General features: G+C 39.4%; 1 protein-coding gene across 2 annotated transcripts in view; it reads left to right on the plus strand.

The window, feature by feature from the left end:
* Positions 1-8,471: 8,471 nt before the first annotated feature.
* Positions 8,472-17,408, plus strand: part of LOC311060678 (NACHT, LRR and PYD domains-containing protein 3-like) — a 32,201-nt gene continuing 23,264 nt past the window's right edge. Inside the window, exon 1 of one of the 2 annotated variants that reach the window (XM_084078956.1) lies at positions 8,472-8,572. The gene's annotated coding sequence lies outside the window, so the exon portion shown is untranslated. Of the gene's footprint in view, positions 8,573-11,739; positions 11,830-17,408 lie in introns of those variants that run through there. The other variant, XM_084078955.1, reaches the window with a different exon arrangement.

Below are 17,408 nucleotides of genomic sequence, written 5' to 3' on the forward strand. Positions count from 1 at the left end.
GAAGGCTATCCTGGTGGTGTCAGTATCTCCAAACACCGTTCTTAACAATTAGTGTGACTGACTCTGAACTAGGCACAAGGAAACTTCGCTGAATTCACTGTATGATTTCAGCTGGCTGTGGATTTTTTGCTGTTAAATACCAAAACACTCGCCCCAAAACACAGTCGCCCCGGGCAAATCCGGCGGTCTATTCACCTGGCATTCTTAAACCTAACCTCAGTAAACTAGCCTACTATGCCTAAACCTAACCTTATTTCTAAACGTAACTTCAGTAAAACGGTGCCAAAACCTAACCTTATTCCTAAACTTAACCTCAGTAAAACTATGCCTAACCCTAAACTTATTTCTAACCTTATCCCAGTGTTGTGTTCTAGGTTTTTTCGGAGGGTATACGCTACGATACGATGCGCGTGGTCGTGGGTATACGCTTTTGCGTTTTCAATGGATGAAATATTTATTAGACTGTATACGCTTCTTCCCAAAATAATCTGGACTGTGTACGCCGTATACAGCGTATGATGGTAGAACACACCCCTTATCCTCAAGTAAAACGAATACAAGAAAATGGGGGCGAGTGTGTTTTGGGGCGAGTCTTCTAAAGTCTGATTTACAACTTTTCACTGTTGATGCAGCTATTTGTCTGCTGCCGACAGAAGAGGGGCTATAGAGCATACTTCATTCCTAAAATAGCAGACCTACAAGCTGACAACGCGTCGTGGATGTGACGCATATTGTGAGCTTGTAGGTCTGCTATGTTTTTAAAACATAATAAATTTAAAAATAGCATACTGGATTAAATGTATATATAATATAATAATACAGTCCAGGTCCAGGGTCTTCAACGTTTTTCAGGTCAAGGACCCCTTAGCTGAGAGAGAGATCAAGCAGGGACCCCCGGTAGGCTACTGTTACAGTTAAAACCAGGGATAATTCATGAAGGAATAATGAGTGTTATTTCATAAAGAGAATAAATTAAGGTTAAAAAGGGATAAAAAGAGTGATGTCAAGAAATGCAGTTATGATTTAGTTAAAAGCTGAACAAATGTGAATGTATATGTTTACAGGTGTATTCATTAATCTTTGCATTTAAGCACTTGTACTGGTCCAGTAATGGTAACATTTATAGGCTTAAGCACATCAAGTGCCTTTTCTATTTTGTGATATTGTGCATTTATTGTTGATTAATGTCAGTATTATTTTGTGATGCCACAGTTAATAGACTGAATATCATTGTGAGTAATTCATGGTCAAAGGGTCACATGCTTATTGTAGTAGTGTTGTGGAGATACTGTAATGCTGCTAAATATTGTATAGTCATTCTGAAAGAATGCACTGGTATGACTATTCTGAATTTTAAGTGAATGTGATTGTTTATTGCACTATTTAAGCTTTATATAAAGTGAGATACACTCACTTTTTTACACTGTTTGAGAAGAATGCACCGTCGTGTGAATTCATTTAATTAATTCATTCATCCTTGCCCCTGTTTACAGGGCAAGGCGCTATATACAGACACACCTACATTAAACAATATGTATAAAAGTGTGGAGCCACTTTATTTTAGTCTGTATTTGCTGCTACCATAATGTGTATAGACAAATCCACACGCACGGCGACACCGCAGCTACAGGCAGCACTGCTGTGGATTTGTCTATAGAAGTTTGTTGCTCTTAGTCTTTTATCCCCTATCACACTATTGTTGTGTATCATGTTACTATGCTGCTGCAATTACAGAGGAGCCGAATAAACTACCTGTACACAAGACGTAACAATAAAGAGCACTTGAGCGGTTGAACCTTGAACCTTCTTTCGAGAAACCACCCGCAATGTCTATGTGTGTGGGTGGGATACACATCTCTCGAGTTTGACCTGACGGATGAGACCGCATAGGCTCAGAACGGTGTCAATAAAATTGCCAGGGTCATCAGTGTGTCTGTACACAGGCAAATGTGTTTGTGGCAAGACTTGTGCTTGTCCGTGGCAAATCTTTGATTAATATACTTTTATAATCAACTTTTTCTTCCCATTATAATGTCCTTATTTTGTTCATGTAATGTGCAATGAAAGCATGTACTGGCTGTACTGATATTACATATTAAATATGCCAAAATAAATATAATCCTTTGAACTGGAATCGAGTGTCTGCTCCTCTTATTCTTATTCTGATGTTGGGTATTCAATCTGAACTGTGTGCATTCATGTGATATTCTCTGGGTGAAACTCACAGGGTAGCATAGTCTGGTATTCTGTTCCGGGCCAATAAGTGCCCTGGTTACACATACTATTTGTTACAGTCATCTACATTCAGCTGTTTAAGTCCCTGCTGTTAAACAATAAAGGAAACACACAGTCTCCCTCTGCTGGACAGTCCTTGATGCAATTAAGACTGAAAATGTTCAATGTGCAAAAAAGGTAGTCATTTGGAACAGAGGGTGTGTTTCGTCACCTCACTGCACTGTGGAGGAATCAGTCTCCATAGTGATGGACATGAACTTTACCTTTGTACCACTCTCTCACACATCCCATAATCAGTGGTTTCCAAACTTTTCCCGCCCATCTTACATCTGACACAAGTTATGATTTTGTGCAAAACAGATAGGCTTCACTTACACAACCTTCAAAAAGCTACATTATGAGGAGAGTGTGTAGCAGCTGTGTCTGGAGTTGAAGTCCTCCACACAATGCGTCTTCTTCAGTGTTCACCCTCAACTTTATGATTAATTAAGATGAAATGACAAACAGGCCTTAATTATGAATTTGTGTAGATGGGCGCCACCACCAAGTGGCAAGACAGGGGAATTAATATCTGACATGGTTGTAATATAAACATAATATGAACATTAATAGTATTATTAGTACATATTAACATTACATTACACCAGTACATTAAATAGTATCAGTAATATTAGTAATAGAACAGTCAGTGAAACCACACATGGTCCCAATGTTTTCAATGTCTGTCTGTCTCTCTGCATGCTGTCTCACTGCTACAGTAGACAGACAGACAGACAGACAGACAGACAGACAGACAGACAGACAGACAGACACTCTGTCTGTCTGCATGCTGTCTTACAGCTACAATAAATAGACTGTCTGTCTCTGGGTTGATCATTATTCAAGGTGAACTGCAATATCTAATTATATAAACGGCAAGTTACTTCCGCGCGGCGCTGACGCTATAGCCACAGCTCTGTAATCGAGTAAACACAACGGCGCCACACCACAGCTCGCCAACACAGTAGCCACGGCAAACGTGCAGATTTTCCGGGTGGCGTAGGGCACCTCTCATTGCTCACTTCACAGTTTCCACGTCGCAACATAATTTATTCCACTCACCACATTACGGACAAAACGGAAGGTGAAACACTTTCGTACCGTTTACCGTGCGCACCACCGACACCGAACGGCGACGGCTTGAGCCGAAACAACACGAGCGGCCGCCATTAAACAATGCGCATCTCCTCCACAACAACACACAAGCAGCTCCTTCACTTCAACCCCCCCCCCCCCTTCTTACGTACCTCTTTTGTTCCACCCAGGCCGTTACTTTCACTTCACTCATGTCTTCATCACAATATGTCCGTCCTTCACGTGCCATGTACATCCCAAACACAAAAACAAACGGCGACGGCCACAGTACAGCACGCTGTCCTGCTCAATCTGGTAAACAAACCGCCGCCATTGGGATGCCAGGTTGGCATGGCAGGTTTTCTAAAAACAAGCGCCAGAAACAAGCAACCACCTTCATGAAAAAAAAAAAAACACCGAAGGGGTCCGCAATGTTCCAGGGGGGTCCCCGCGCGTCCCAACACTCCACAGGGGGTCCGCGGACCCCCTGCAACATAAAAAATATAATTTCTTCTATTTTTTTTAAAAACTTTTCCACAGTTTTACTCCGGCGATTTGGGTACCCCAATATACACGCGCCCACGCTGGGCCCCGTGCGCGGCTGGGGTTGAGGGGGGCGTAGCCCCCCGAAACTCTAGTAAACAATAAAACACACAAGTAGACATACAAAATCATCATGTTTAATTAACACAGTCTCAGATATGTAGCTTATAGGTAACATGATAAAAAGCACTTGTTCAATGTATAAGGTTCATTGTATTTGCCATGCACTTAAAAATACCACACACATTCAAATGCAATTCAAAAAGAAAATAAATCTTATTCCACAATGTAATGAAATATCTACAAGCGCACATTTTTTGGAAAATGTCTAATATAATGACACGCCCAAAATAGGGAAAACAGGTTGAAAGAGGTTAAATGGTTTACTGAAGGGTGTGACAAGTCATCTTATCCACCAGTGGGCAATATTCATCAGCTTAAAGGGACAGAAATAGTCTAGACTGGTTGTGCCCCATCGAATGATTACGGGTAAATAAACAATTTTAATTTATACTTCTAGTAAGGTTTTAAAACCACTTATAGACACTTTTGTACACACATTCGGATATTTATGGGAAAAATATCTTACCATGTGTACTTAAGTGGCAACCTTTATCAAATGTATCCTATCATTTAAGTTATAATCTAACAATTAGTCTCAACAGGATTAGCTCCTCACTCCACAACTCGGTCAGCTTAAATACGACACATCTATGAATTAAATCACACAGATATAACACACTACAGGCAGACATATAAAAATAACATGGAAAAGTAACACTATGCTTCCACAGAAATGCTATTCAAATAAAGTTGGACATTGGTCCTTTTTTTAAGAAAGCAATAGACCCCCGGTCCCTGGACCAGCCAGCGAAACCAGAGTAACCTAAGTGCCAATACATCACTCCCATGACGGCCTATTGGTAATCAATTTAATAATTAAAAGCCGAATTCAATTCCATAAAACAAAGCAGTATGTCTCTTAGATACAATACCTTAACCCACTTAACTTGAACATCAACAGTGATTTTAGCCAATTTAATCTATCCCTCACATGAAACAATACAACCAGCAACCAAACCTTACTCCCCCTTCAAGAACAGAGAAACAGTGATTCAATAAGCAATCATACACACAACTCACAAAAAAACACAAACACAAACATTTTCCCCCACCTACGTGACTAGCACACACACATACTCACAACACTAACATAAAGAAACAAACTTCACCATCTTCCCACACAACAAACAAGCACACTTATGCTCTTTTTGTAACAATAGCACTAACAAACAATCGACAATACATAAGAAGAAAAAAGCTTCAAAACAGCCCTTTTTTCTCCCAACAAAGGAACTAAGCCATTTAACAGAACAGAAGTGTCCCAGAGACGCGAAAAGAAACACTCTACTTGTGCGGCTGCACAGCCTAACCCCCAGTTTAACCCTTCCCACAACGACCACTTAACGACTACAAAGGAAAAACAATGGTAAAACATATCAACGTAAATTAAGACACTGCTCCACACTCACCGTGTCAAGCAGACAAGTAACACCATTACAGAGAACCTTAAAAAACAACCGAAACCTGATCCATGGTTTCTTAAAAAGACAAGTCTTCCTATTAAATAGAAAGAAAGCAAGTTTGAATGTTTCATTCATGTAATCACTCCAATCCATTAATCATGATTTTGATTGTAATTATGACATACTATTGTAATTATGACATACTACTTATACTATTTGCACAATATCCATCGTAGTTTACTGCACTGGATTCAATGGTTTGTAATAACTGTGTAAGTAAAATAAACACGACATTTGCAGAATATGTGTAATTTAAGCCATGAGCAATGCAAGTGCATGACTTCATCTTCCCAAGATGGACATCTCTCTGGACAAGTCTTTGCCTCAAAACAACAGCATATGTATTTCAGAAGAACACGTGTGTTGCAACAGCCTCATGTTACTGCCAACACGCAACGTATATAAGCACTGTGTGTGTGACCCCCCTCTTAACTCGGAAGCTCCCAAACTTCGGAAGCCCCCTCTCTGCGAGGAATCAAGCAAGGGACTGCGAAGAAGAAGATGCCCTCCATGGCTGGATGGATATCTCTTCTGGAAGGCCACAACGCTCTCTGACCTTCCATAGCCGAATGCGGCTCATCTCTCTCTCTCTCTCCGACTAGAACAGTATAAGGACGTGCATCTCGGGTTCTCCAGACCTGACCCCCACTACGACCACGTCTCGACGTCCTTCCTCTACTGACGGTCGTATCTGCACCCCTGCTCAACGCTACGACGACTGCGCTCTTGCCTGACCATAGGCATAGCACATGGGCAGCATTCTGCCATACACAGGCTCCTCAAGTCCAAGCTTGGGTGGAGACTGAGACAATAGGACGGATCGACAACTACAACTTCACGTTTCCACCCTAAAACCAGCGTGAATTCCACCACGTCGTCACAAACAGACAACGTTCATCACTGGACATCGGACACATCACATGACAACTGTGATGTGCGGTAAACGCAGGAACAACTTTTGAAACAGATCAATTCAGCTGCTCATGGCATATCATTCATAGTTTCTTATTTAATTTAACTGTTGTTTTCTTACAGGATTTAAAGTTAGGTTTAGCTTCCATCTGAATCCAGCTAAAGCCTTGATTACATTTAATGTTGAGATTTTCCTTTTTCTTAGATGTTGCATGCCTAGCTTAGGTTTGATTGAATCAATTCATACATTTTTATATATATATATCAAATCTAGTTTGGTCATTGCTCAAGTTGAATTATTATTCCTTATAGAACATTGACATATGTTGACACACATCTTAAAAAGGCTCTGCCGAGACAAGAACGTTTTCCCCTTCAGATCTTGTAGATTTATTGAAATAAAATAATAGTTATAATCTTTTATTATTTTATTGGTGGTTTAAAGTTAAGGTTAAATACAAATTAAGCTTGTGTTTAGTCAAGTTGATTTTCATGGTGCCTCGTAAATGTTTTGACTCTTAATTTTAAATACACATAATTCCAAATTTATGGTTATTAATTTGATTATTAATAATACCACCGATATTGAAATTTACACACAACACTCATGCCTACTACACGTGTGAAGAGCCCTTGTACAACTACAGGGTAAAAAGTGAAATTATTTTAAATATATAAAACAAAAATAAATACTTACTCCCTACAAAAGATCTTATTCCATCCAAACAAAAGGAATCTCATACAAGCGTTTAAAGAAGGAAATACTACGAATGTAATATATATAAGAAAAGTAGCTTTTGTCACCATACATAATAAATACCAGGATCCAATTTTTAAGTGCTTTCCAGCCACCTCTGGGCTGTCCTAACGTTACTCATCTAATAGATATTCTTAACGGACCAAATCATTTCCATCTATGGGAATATCTGGGGCGCTCGTGTACAAGTGGCTAGCAAGACCAAATGCCAAAACGAGAATCTATTTACAAGACTCTATCATCATTGACTGAATGAGAACCTATCTCTGTCCAGTCCACTGAATGCCACCTCTATAGTGTCTAGGGATAATAAAGTGTCTTAAGTGAACCACAACAAGCTAGACTAGAGGAGCGCCCTCGTTGCCGGAAGGTTGCCGGTTCGAATCCCCGGACCGGCAGGAAAAATCTGGGTGAGGAAGTGAATGTTCACCACTTCCCCAACATCACTGAAGTGCCCTTGAGCAAGGCACTGAACCCCAACTGCTCCAGTGGAGCTGCGTAGTGGCCAACAGTATAAGACTGTGGTTGTACTAGTCAGCTCCCAGGTTTTAATGTGTCTGTCTGTCTGTCTGTTTCTATGTGCAGGGCGTTGCTGAAAATGAGCACTTGTGAGCACAGTATAAATGGACATTTAGCTTGTTGTGTTCCACCCGCCATGTTTAATTCCTCTATGGGGATAGAGGAATTAAACATGGCGGGTGGAACACAACAAGCTAAATGTCCATTATACTGTCTAGCTTGTATATTTAATTAATCCATGGCTTGAACCCCCATAGAGGAATTAAACATTAGGCCTACGGGTGAATGCCAATGTCTTCTAAGCTTAAGCCAAATGCGAAACTGAATGCCACATAACTGGTCTTTCCAGCCCCATCGCTCTTCAAAGCCAAACACAAAGGGATCCCCTAAGCTTAAGCCAAATGCGAAACTGAATGCCACATAACTGGTCTTTCCAGCCCCATCGCTCTTCAAAGCCAAACACAAAGGGATCTTAACATAGACGTCCACCCAAAGACGGTGAAACACACACTTCAACGCCTTTGTGTACGCTTCACCACTGGGTGCATGAAAACACACACACAGCGTTTCCTCATGACTCCTTTCTCCTTGAGAAACTGCGGCCGCCATAGTTGTGTACTGCTGTTTGCCTCTCATCAGACTGTTTAGACGAGTTGCACAGCTCTCAGACCGGTAAGAGGCGTGTCCGCTCAGATTCTGAGCGTAAGTTACATCCAGCCCACAAATACCAGGGCTCTGGCCCAGAAGTTTCCTCGCCCCTCCCGTTTGCATGCGTGAGCTGGCAAAAACTTCTGGGAACTCAGATTACCCCGCCCCCAGGCTGTCTCTAAAGAGGTCACAGTGTGTTCCAGTTGAAACCTGGCAGCCTGCTCACCTCACCTCTTAGACAGCAACTTCTAAACAACAGGTAAGGAATATATGGAGTGAATGTGATGTCTGTCTTGTTCTTTATTCTAATCTTGTAAAGCACTTTGATTCGACCGTCTATAAAATGTGGCCATCTATAAAAAGCCAAATCTCTGTAAATGTTGGCTAATGTTGCAATAACTATTTTGTTTGTGACCATGTGCAAGCACAATGAATAGAGAGGGGAGGGGAGGGGAGTTTAGGGGAATGCAGGCACCAATGCACACACACACACACACACACACGCACGCACGCACGCAGGCAGGCAGGCAGGCAGGCACACACACACACACACACACACACACGCGCACGCACGCACGCACGCACGCACGCACGCACGCGCGCACGCGCACGCACACACACACACGCAAACACGCGTGTGTTTAACTACCCAAACCTAAAAAAATATTCATTCGTCCATGTTAGTGGACGAATGCATCATTTAATTGTAATAAAAGTTAGTATTTTATAAAGTTCATCATTATTGTTTTAAATGTTTCTTTCCCATGATAAACTGCAGCTATTGCTACAGTGCCAGACTGAGTATGGAAGTGTTGCGCGCTTAAAGAAGTCTTGTGCGATTATAAAGTACTATTCCACTACAATCAAATCAAATCTAACGTTATTCTCCCAGTAGGATACAGAATTGTTATTATCTTTTTTCTTCAAATTGGCCGCATAGTGGTGCTATAACCTCCCATTTCATGTTTTATCCTATAACTCTTGAACCGTAGGTCATACATGTTATCTTGGATGGTAGTGCATGTATGTGTGTGTGTGTGTGTGTGTGTGTGTGTGTGTGTGTGTGTGTGTGTGTGTGTGTGTGTGTGTGTGTGTGTGTGTGTGTGTGTGTGTGTGTGTGTGCGTGCGTGCGTGCATGCGTGTGTGTGTGTGTGTGTGTGTGTGTGTGTGTGTGACTTATGTAATACCTTTTTTTTCATATTACTTGGCTAAGTATTGACATCTAAAGTTTGCAGTAGCTTTGTTTTGAACAAAATGCCGCAAATCATGAACGCAGCATCCGATTTTCTCTATGATTTCAGTGGGTTTTAATTAGTTGTGTAAACACACAAAGCCTCATTTTTATTGTTATTTCATTTGCTTAAAATGATTATTTTTTACAATAAAATAATTCTGTTTGTTTAGTTTTGTTTAGTTAACTATAATAAACCTGATTCTGAATTCCACAACTACAATGCATTATTATTATTATTATTATTATTATTATTATTACATTTACCCTTATTATTATTACCCTTATTATTATTATTATTATTATTATTATTATTATTATTATTATTACTACATTATTCCACATCAGCTCTTTTGAGTCATTAATCAACTTCTCATCACTCCCTCTACAGTTACTACTACCAGGCTGTCTCTAAAGAGGTCACAGTGTGTTCCAGTTGCTCACCTCACCTCTTAGACAGCAGCTTCTAAACAACAGGTAAGGAATATATGGAGTGAATGTGTTGTCTGTCTTGTTCTTTATTCTAATCTTGTAAAGCACTCTGATTGGACCTTTTTGATTGTTATGACTGTGTTTTATGAATCCAGTTTGAGTTGAGAATAGTACCTTATGGGTAATTAATATGCAGCAGCTCAGGTATAAACACATTGATTTATTGGAAGTGTTCCAATGCTGTCCAATACATATTGAGACAGATATATTGTATATACAGGGGTGCACATACTGGTGCGCAGGTGCGCATGCGTCGCCAAAGTAAATTCTGCGCGGCACATCAGACGACGCGAGGCACTTTTGCGTACCAACAGCTGGGACAGGAATTTCCTAGCTTTTATTTTTTAGCAAAACTAAAAACTAAAAGCCTGGAGATCGAGGCTAGGAATTTACTTCCTGAAGACACGCTGCGACTCGCAGCACGCTGCACGCAGCACGCTGCATGCAGCCAGCAGCGGCTGTGTTACAGCCAGGCACTCGTCACCAATGATGAACGCACCGTGGTGGTGCAAAATATGCCGTGAACGTCCCAATCTGAAGGATAAAAGCCGGACCTTTTATTGACCATTTATTTGGCGCACACCAAGTTACATCTCCAGGTGCTCTTCTGAGAACTAGATCAAAAAAGTTATGTGCACCCCTGTGAATATATATTGTTCATAATAATTATCCAAAGGACATCCACACACGTTATATCCACGATAAATACCTGTTTTAATGACTTCCTTATCCATGATAAATACCTGTTTTAATGACTTGCTCATCCAGTATACATGGAGAAACACACACACACACACACGCACACACGCACACACGCACACACTGACTTTAATCACTTCTAACGACCCAAACCTAAAAAAATATTCATTCGTCCATGTTAGTGGACGAATGAATCATTTAATTGTAATAAAAGTTAGTATTTTATAAAGTTCATCATTATTGTTTTAAATGTTTCTTTCCCATGATAAACAGCAGCTATTGCTACAGTGCCAGACTGAGTATGGAAGTGTTGCGCGCTTAAAGAAGTCTTGTGCGATTATAAAGTACTATTCCACTACAATCAAATCAAATCTAACGTTATTCTCCCAGTAGGATACAGAATTGTTATTATCTTTTTTCTTCAAATTGGCCGCATAGTGGTGCTATAACCTCCCATTTCATGTTTTATCCTATAACTCTTGAACCGTAGGTCATACATGTTATCTTGGATGGTAGTGCATGTATGTGTGTGTGTGTGTGTGTGTGTGTGTGTGTGTGTGTGTGTGTGTGTGTGTGTGTGTGTGTGTGTGTGTGTGTGTGTGTGTGTGTGTGTGTGTGTGACTTATGTAAAACCTTTTTTTTTTCATATTACTTGGCTAAGTATTGACATCTAAAGTTTGCAGTAGTGGCTTTGTTTTGAACAAAATGCCGCAAATCATGAACGCAGCATCCGATTTTCTCTATGATTTCAGTGGGTTTTAATTAGTTGTGTAAACACACAAAGCCTCATTTTTATTGTTATTTCATTTGCTTAAAATGATTATTTTTTACAATAAAATAATTATGTTTGTTTAGTTTAGTTTAGTTTAACTATAATAAACCTGATTCTGAATTCCACAACTACAATGCATTATTATTATTATTATTATTATTATTATTATTATTATTACATTATTCCACATCAGCTCTTTTGAGTCATTAATCAACTTCTCATCACTCCCTCTACAGTTACTACTACCAGGCTGTCTCTAAAGAGGTCACAGTGTGTTCCAGTTGCTCACCTCACCTCTTAGACAGCAGCTTCTAAACAACAGGTAAGGAATATATGGAGTGAATGTGTTGTCTGTCTTGTTCTTTATTATAATCTGTAAAGCACTCTGATTGGACCTTTTTGATTGTTATGACTGTGTTTTATGAATCCAGTTTGAGTTGAGAATAGTACCTTATGGGTAATTAATATGCAGCAGCTCAGGTATAAACACATTGATTTATTGGAAGTGTTCCAACGCTGTCCAATAGACAGATATATTGTATATACAGGGGTGCACATAACTGGTGTGCAGGTGCGCATGCGTCGCCAAAGTAAATTCTGCGCGGCACATCAGACGACGCGAGGCACTTTTACGTACCAACAGCTGGGACAGGAATTTCCTAGCTTTTATTTTTTAGCAAAACTAAAAACTAAAAGCCTGGAGATCGAGGCTAGGAATTTACTTCCTGAAGACACGCTGCACGCAGCCAGCAGCGGCTGTGTTACAGCCAGGCACTCGTCACAGATGATGAACGCACCGTGGTGGTGCAAAATATGCCGTGAACGTCCCATTCTGGCGGATAAAAGCCGGACCTTTTATTGACCATTTATTTGGCGCACACCAAGTTACATCTCCAGGTGCTCTTCTGAGAACTAGATCAAAAAAGTTATGTGCACCCCTGTGAATATATATTCTTCATAATAATTATCCAAAGGACATCCACACACGTTTTACGATAAATACCTGTTTTAATGACTTGCTCATCCAGTATACATGGAGAAACACACACACACACACACACACACACACACACACACACACACACACACACACACACACACACACACACACACACACACGCGCGCCAGCCCCCCAAAACCCTAAAATACATAGAAATCTATATGCATCTTGGAACAGTTACTAATATATATATATATATATATATATATATATATATATATATATATATATATATATATATATATATATATATATATATATACATATATGTATATATATTGTAAAAAAGGGAAGGACCTTCAAGGAAGGGACTGCACACTCCAGGGAACAGAGATGGACAACTTACTACTGCATTAAGTATTTTATTAGCACGACGCGTTTCGCCGTGAGCTTCGTCATGTGCTATACAAAAGTGTGAGTGTTCAGTGACACATATATAGGCCTAGTGCCATTCCTTAGACAGTTCCACCCCTCCAGGCGTGGTATAAATCATTCAATTATTTAAATACATTTCAATACAGGAGAGGGCAGACAAAGATGCTGTATGCACAAACACCAATAAACAAACAGATCAAATAAGAACACATTTAGGGAGAAAATATAAATACACATATTTATATACACATATCAAAAGGAATATCTATAGTACTGACAAGAAATCCTATACAGATGCAAGGCAACCCATTTATACAAATGTATACATAGTATAAGTCTTTGAATTAAAAACTTTTTAAAATTGAAACAAATGTCATGGTAGGCACAATCAAAACGTGGGTTAAACATGGATCAGGCCAGGTCAGTCAGTCATTGAAAACTTTTTTGGACTGTTACATTTAAAAAGATGCGCAGTGTGGTAATGACACATTAATAACATTTAAGATTTATAGAAAATGGCAGTGCTGTTTTTTTTATTGGTGTTATTTGTGTGCATACAGCATCTTTGTCTGCCCTCTCCTGTATTGACATTTATTTAAATGTATTTAAATAATTGAATGATTTATACCACGCCTGGAGGGGTGGAACTGTCTAATGAATGGCACTATATATGTGTCACTGTATTGAACACTCTTTTGTATAGCACCTGACGAAGCTCACGGCGAAACGCGTCGTGCTAATAAAATACTTAATGCAGTAGTAAGTTGTCCATCTCTGTTCCCTGGAGTGTGCAGTCCCTTCCTTGAAGGCCCTTCCCTTTTTTACAATTTATATACCTGCTGACTAGACTTGCACCTCCAACGTTTTCTTTTGGATGTGCAGGAGTCCCCTTTTTTATTCATATATATATATATATATATATATATATATATATATATATATATATATATATATATATATATATATATATATATACATTAATTTTCAGCCAATCGGCCAAGTGTTTCCTATATTCGGTATTCGGTTTTGGCCAATAATTTGATATACTGTAGTTATAGCAGTGACTGAGATAGTGGAGTAGAAGTAAAAGTACTGGAAATTGAAAATACTCTTGTAGAGTAAAAATACCTCAAATCTTTACTGAAGTACAGTATTTGAGTAAATATAATTAGATACTTTACACCACTGACGAGACAACAGATGCTGACTGAATGCGTGTGAGCACGCATGCGCGTCCGCAACTGGTTTCGGCCCACATCAAGTCACCATTTGATCAATTCGTCCCGACCCCAAAATGAGTTCCACACCCCTGCTTTAGAACCTTTCACATCTTTCAAACCTTTCAAACCTTTCAAACCTTTAGAACCTTTCAAACCTTTAGGACATTTCACATCTTTCAAACCTTTAGAACCTTTAAAACCTTTCACATCTTTCAAACCTTTCAAACCTTTCAAACCTTTCAAACCTTTCAAACCTTTCTTTTTTTTTTTTGAACAAAGGCGTTTATTTGCTTTTCTGCAGAAAATGTACATTGTACAATTATTTTTAAGCAAATAAACTAAAATAAAAATAAATTAAAAAAAAAAACACATAAAGAAAAAGACACAACAGAAAAACACAACAGAAAAGAAAGACAAACAGGACAATTTGGCAGATTACAAATTAAATCAGATTTAAATATCAGGACATTCACTTGGAAAAATATAACTAGTTACAACACAAACATTATCATGACACATAAGAACACATACATGGTAATACTTTCATATAGGCAAATTTAAGTACCCTATAACTGGGGCCCATATTTTCAGAAACACATCGTACTTCATCTGGAGCATGGCAGTAATTTTTTCCATAGTATACATTTTCAATATCCTCTCACGCCATTGGCTGATCGTAGGTGGTAGAGGTTTCAGCCAGGATAGGGTAATCATTTTTCTAGCAATCAACAAAAGGATATGCAGGATATAAACAGTCTGTATGTTTGCCAACCCATACGGAACCACACCGATAATATATATTTTTGAAGGTAGATCTATATTAAGAATGGCACCGACTTCCGTGCGTATTCCCTTCCAGTAACTCTCCAATTTAGGGCAATCCCAGAACACATGGGTATGGTCCCCAATCTGTTTGCAGTCCCTCCAACATAATTCTGTTGTATTTACATCAAATTTGGATACCATGAGGGGGGTTCTGAAATATCTCATTTTGATTTTCCAATTGAATTCTTTCCACAATGGGCTGTTTGTGATTTTGTGACCTTCTTCACAAGCCCTTTCCCATTCCTCATCTTCTATTATCACTGTCATTTCCAGTTCCCATTTCGATTTAATCTCTAATGTGTTCCCTGAAACTATGGACTGCAAACAGTTATATATTTGAGATATCATTTTTCTCCCTTTTTTCCCCTCCGTTATCCTAATTAAATCCAGCTCCAAAGGGGTTGGCGGTTGTCTCACAATCTCCCAATCCTTATGTGACAGCAGATAGCTTCTCACCTGCAAGTATTTGTAAAAGTCCTTAGTATCCAAACCAAATCTATCCTGCAACTGCTTAAATGATTTAATGGAATTCCCCTCAAGCAACTGGTGAATTGTAACAAGACCTTTCTCTGTCCACACTCTGAAACCCGAGTCCAGTTTACTTGGTAGAAAATCCTCATTCCTATCTATTCTAGTGGCTCTTGATATTGATAGAGACAGCTTCAATTTCTTCCTTACCAAGGACCAGACTTTATACGTACAGCTCATCCATTCATTATTTAACTTGAGATTATTCAATTTTTTAAGCTCCAGAGAAGGCAATGACTCAAGAGGTACCTGTGGAAATGAATCGCTTTCCAAATCTAGCCAATTTGTATCTTTATCTTGTCTTATCCATTCCACCAGTCCACATAATTGAGCCGCCCAGTAATAATGTCTTAAATTTGGAAGATTAAGCCCCCCTTGATTTTTTGGATAGCCTAGCATTTTCCATTTGATCCTTGGTTTCCTCTTTTGCCATATGAAAGCCGACATCATCTTATCTAGTGACTTAAACACCGAGGCCGGAATCCAGACAGGCAATGCCTGGAAAAGAAACAACAATCTGGGGAGAATATTCATCCTGACTGTCTCGATTCTACCAATTAGTGAAAGCGGGAGAATCTGCCACCGTGCCAAATCTAATTTTAATTGATCTATTAATTTACCGTAATTTGCTTTATATAAGTTTGAGGTGTCTGACGTTATTTTTATTCCTAAATATTTGAAACCATGGGGCGACCAATTAAATGAAACCTTCCCCGCCAGATGAGATGGAAACTCCCCGACCAGCATCATAGCCTCCGATTTTGCTTCATTGACCTTGTAACCCGACACTATCCCAAACTCATTCAGGCAGTCCATGACTATTGGGATGGACTTTGAAGGGTCACTGACATACAAAATGACATCATCTGCATATAACGATATGACATGTGGATTAAATCCGTTTGATATCCCGGATATGTTAGGATTTCCCCTTATTAATTCCGCTAATACTTCTATATTTATCGCAAACAGCAACGGAGACAGTGGGCAACCCTGTCTTGCGCCTCTGCTCAGCCCAAATTGGTCAGATGTATAACCGTTAACTCTAACTTTGGATACTGGAGCAGAATACAGAACCTTAATCCAGTCAATAAAAAATGAATGAAATCCCATTTTTTCCAAAGCATGTTCCAAGTACAGCCAATCTAGCCTGTCAAACGCGTTATGGGTTCAATATGGCATCGAGACTAAGCAGCATCGACGTTTGTTTACTCTTACGAGCTATAGACATTATATTCAGAGTTCTCCTAATATTATGTATTCCCTGTCGTCCGGGCATGAAGCCTGTCTGATCAGGGTTAATTATCTTGGTAATGCACTTCTGTATTCTCTTAGCCATGATAGAGCTCAATATCTTCACATCATTGCATAACAGGCTTATAGGCCTATATGAGGCACAGAGAGTAGGGTCCTTTCCTTCCTTATGGATCACAGTAATGATAGCTTCTGACCAACTTTTAGGGGGGTCCTTTCCTCCAAGAGCATGGTTAAATACTCTCTGTAAAAGAGGGATGATCTCTTTCCCAAAACATATGTAAAATTCCCCAGAGTATCCGTCTACCCCGGGAGACTTGTTATTTTTTAATGTTTTTATTACTTCTTCAATTTCCTCCATTGAGATTGGGTCCACCATAAATTGTGAGTCTTCTTCGCTTAATTTGGGCAAATTATTTTTTTTCCATAAGAGCTCTAATTTTATCCTCCTTATTCTCAACCAAAGGGGATTCATATAATTTTTTGTAAAATGTGGAAAAAGCTTTTGCGATATCATTAGGATGCGAGACCATCTTGTTGGAACCCGGGTCCACCACCTTTGACACTGTCCTTCCTGCCTGTGCCTTACGTAATTGGAATGCTAAGAAGCGGCTCGCCCTATTACCTGCTTCATAATATTTTTGACTTGTGAATCGTAATGCACCTTCTGCCTTATATGTCAGTAAGTCGTTAAGCTCC

The sequence above is a fragment of the Gymnoscopelus microlampas genome, assembly GCF_963454915.1.
Source record: "Gymnoscopelus microlampas genome assembly, chromosome: 14".
NCBI classification, from domain to species: domain Eukaryota; kingdom Metazoa; phylum Chordata; class Actinopteri; order Myctophiformes; family Myctophidae; genus Gymnoscopelus; species Gymnoscopelus microlampas.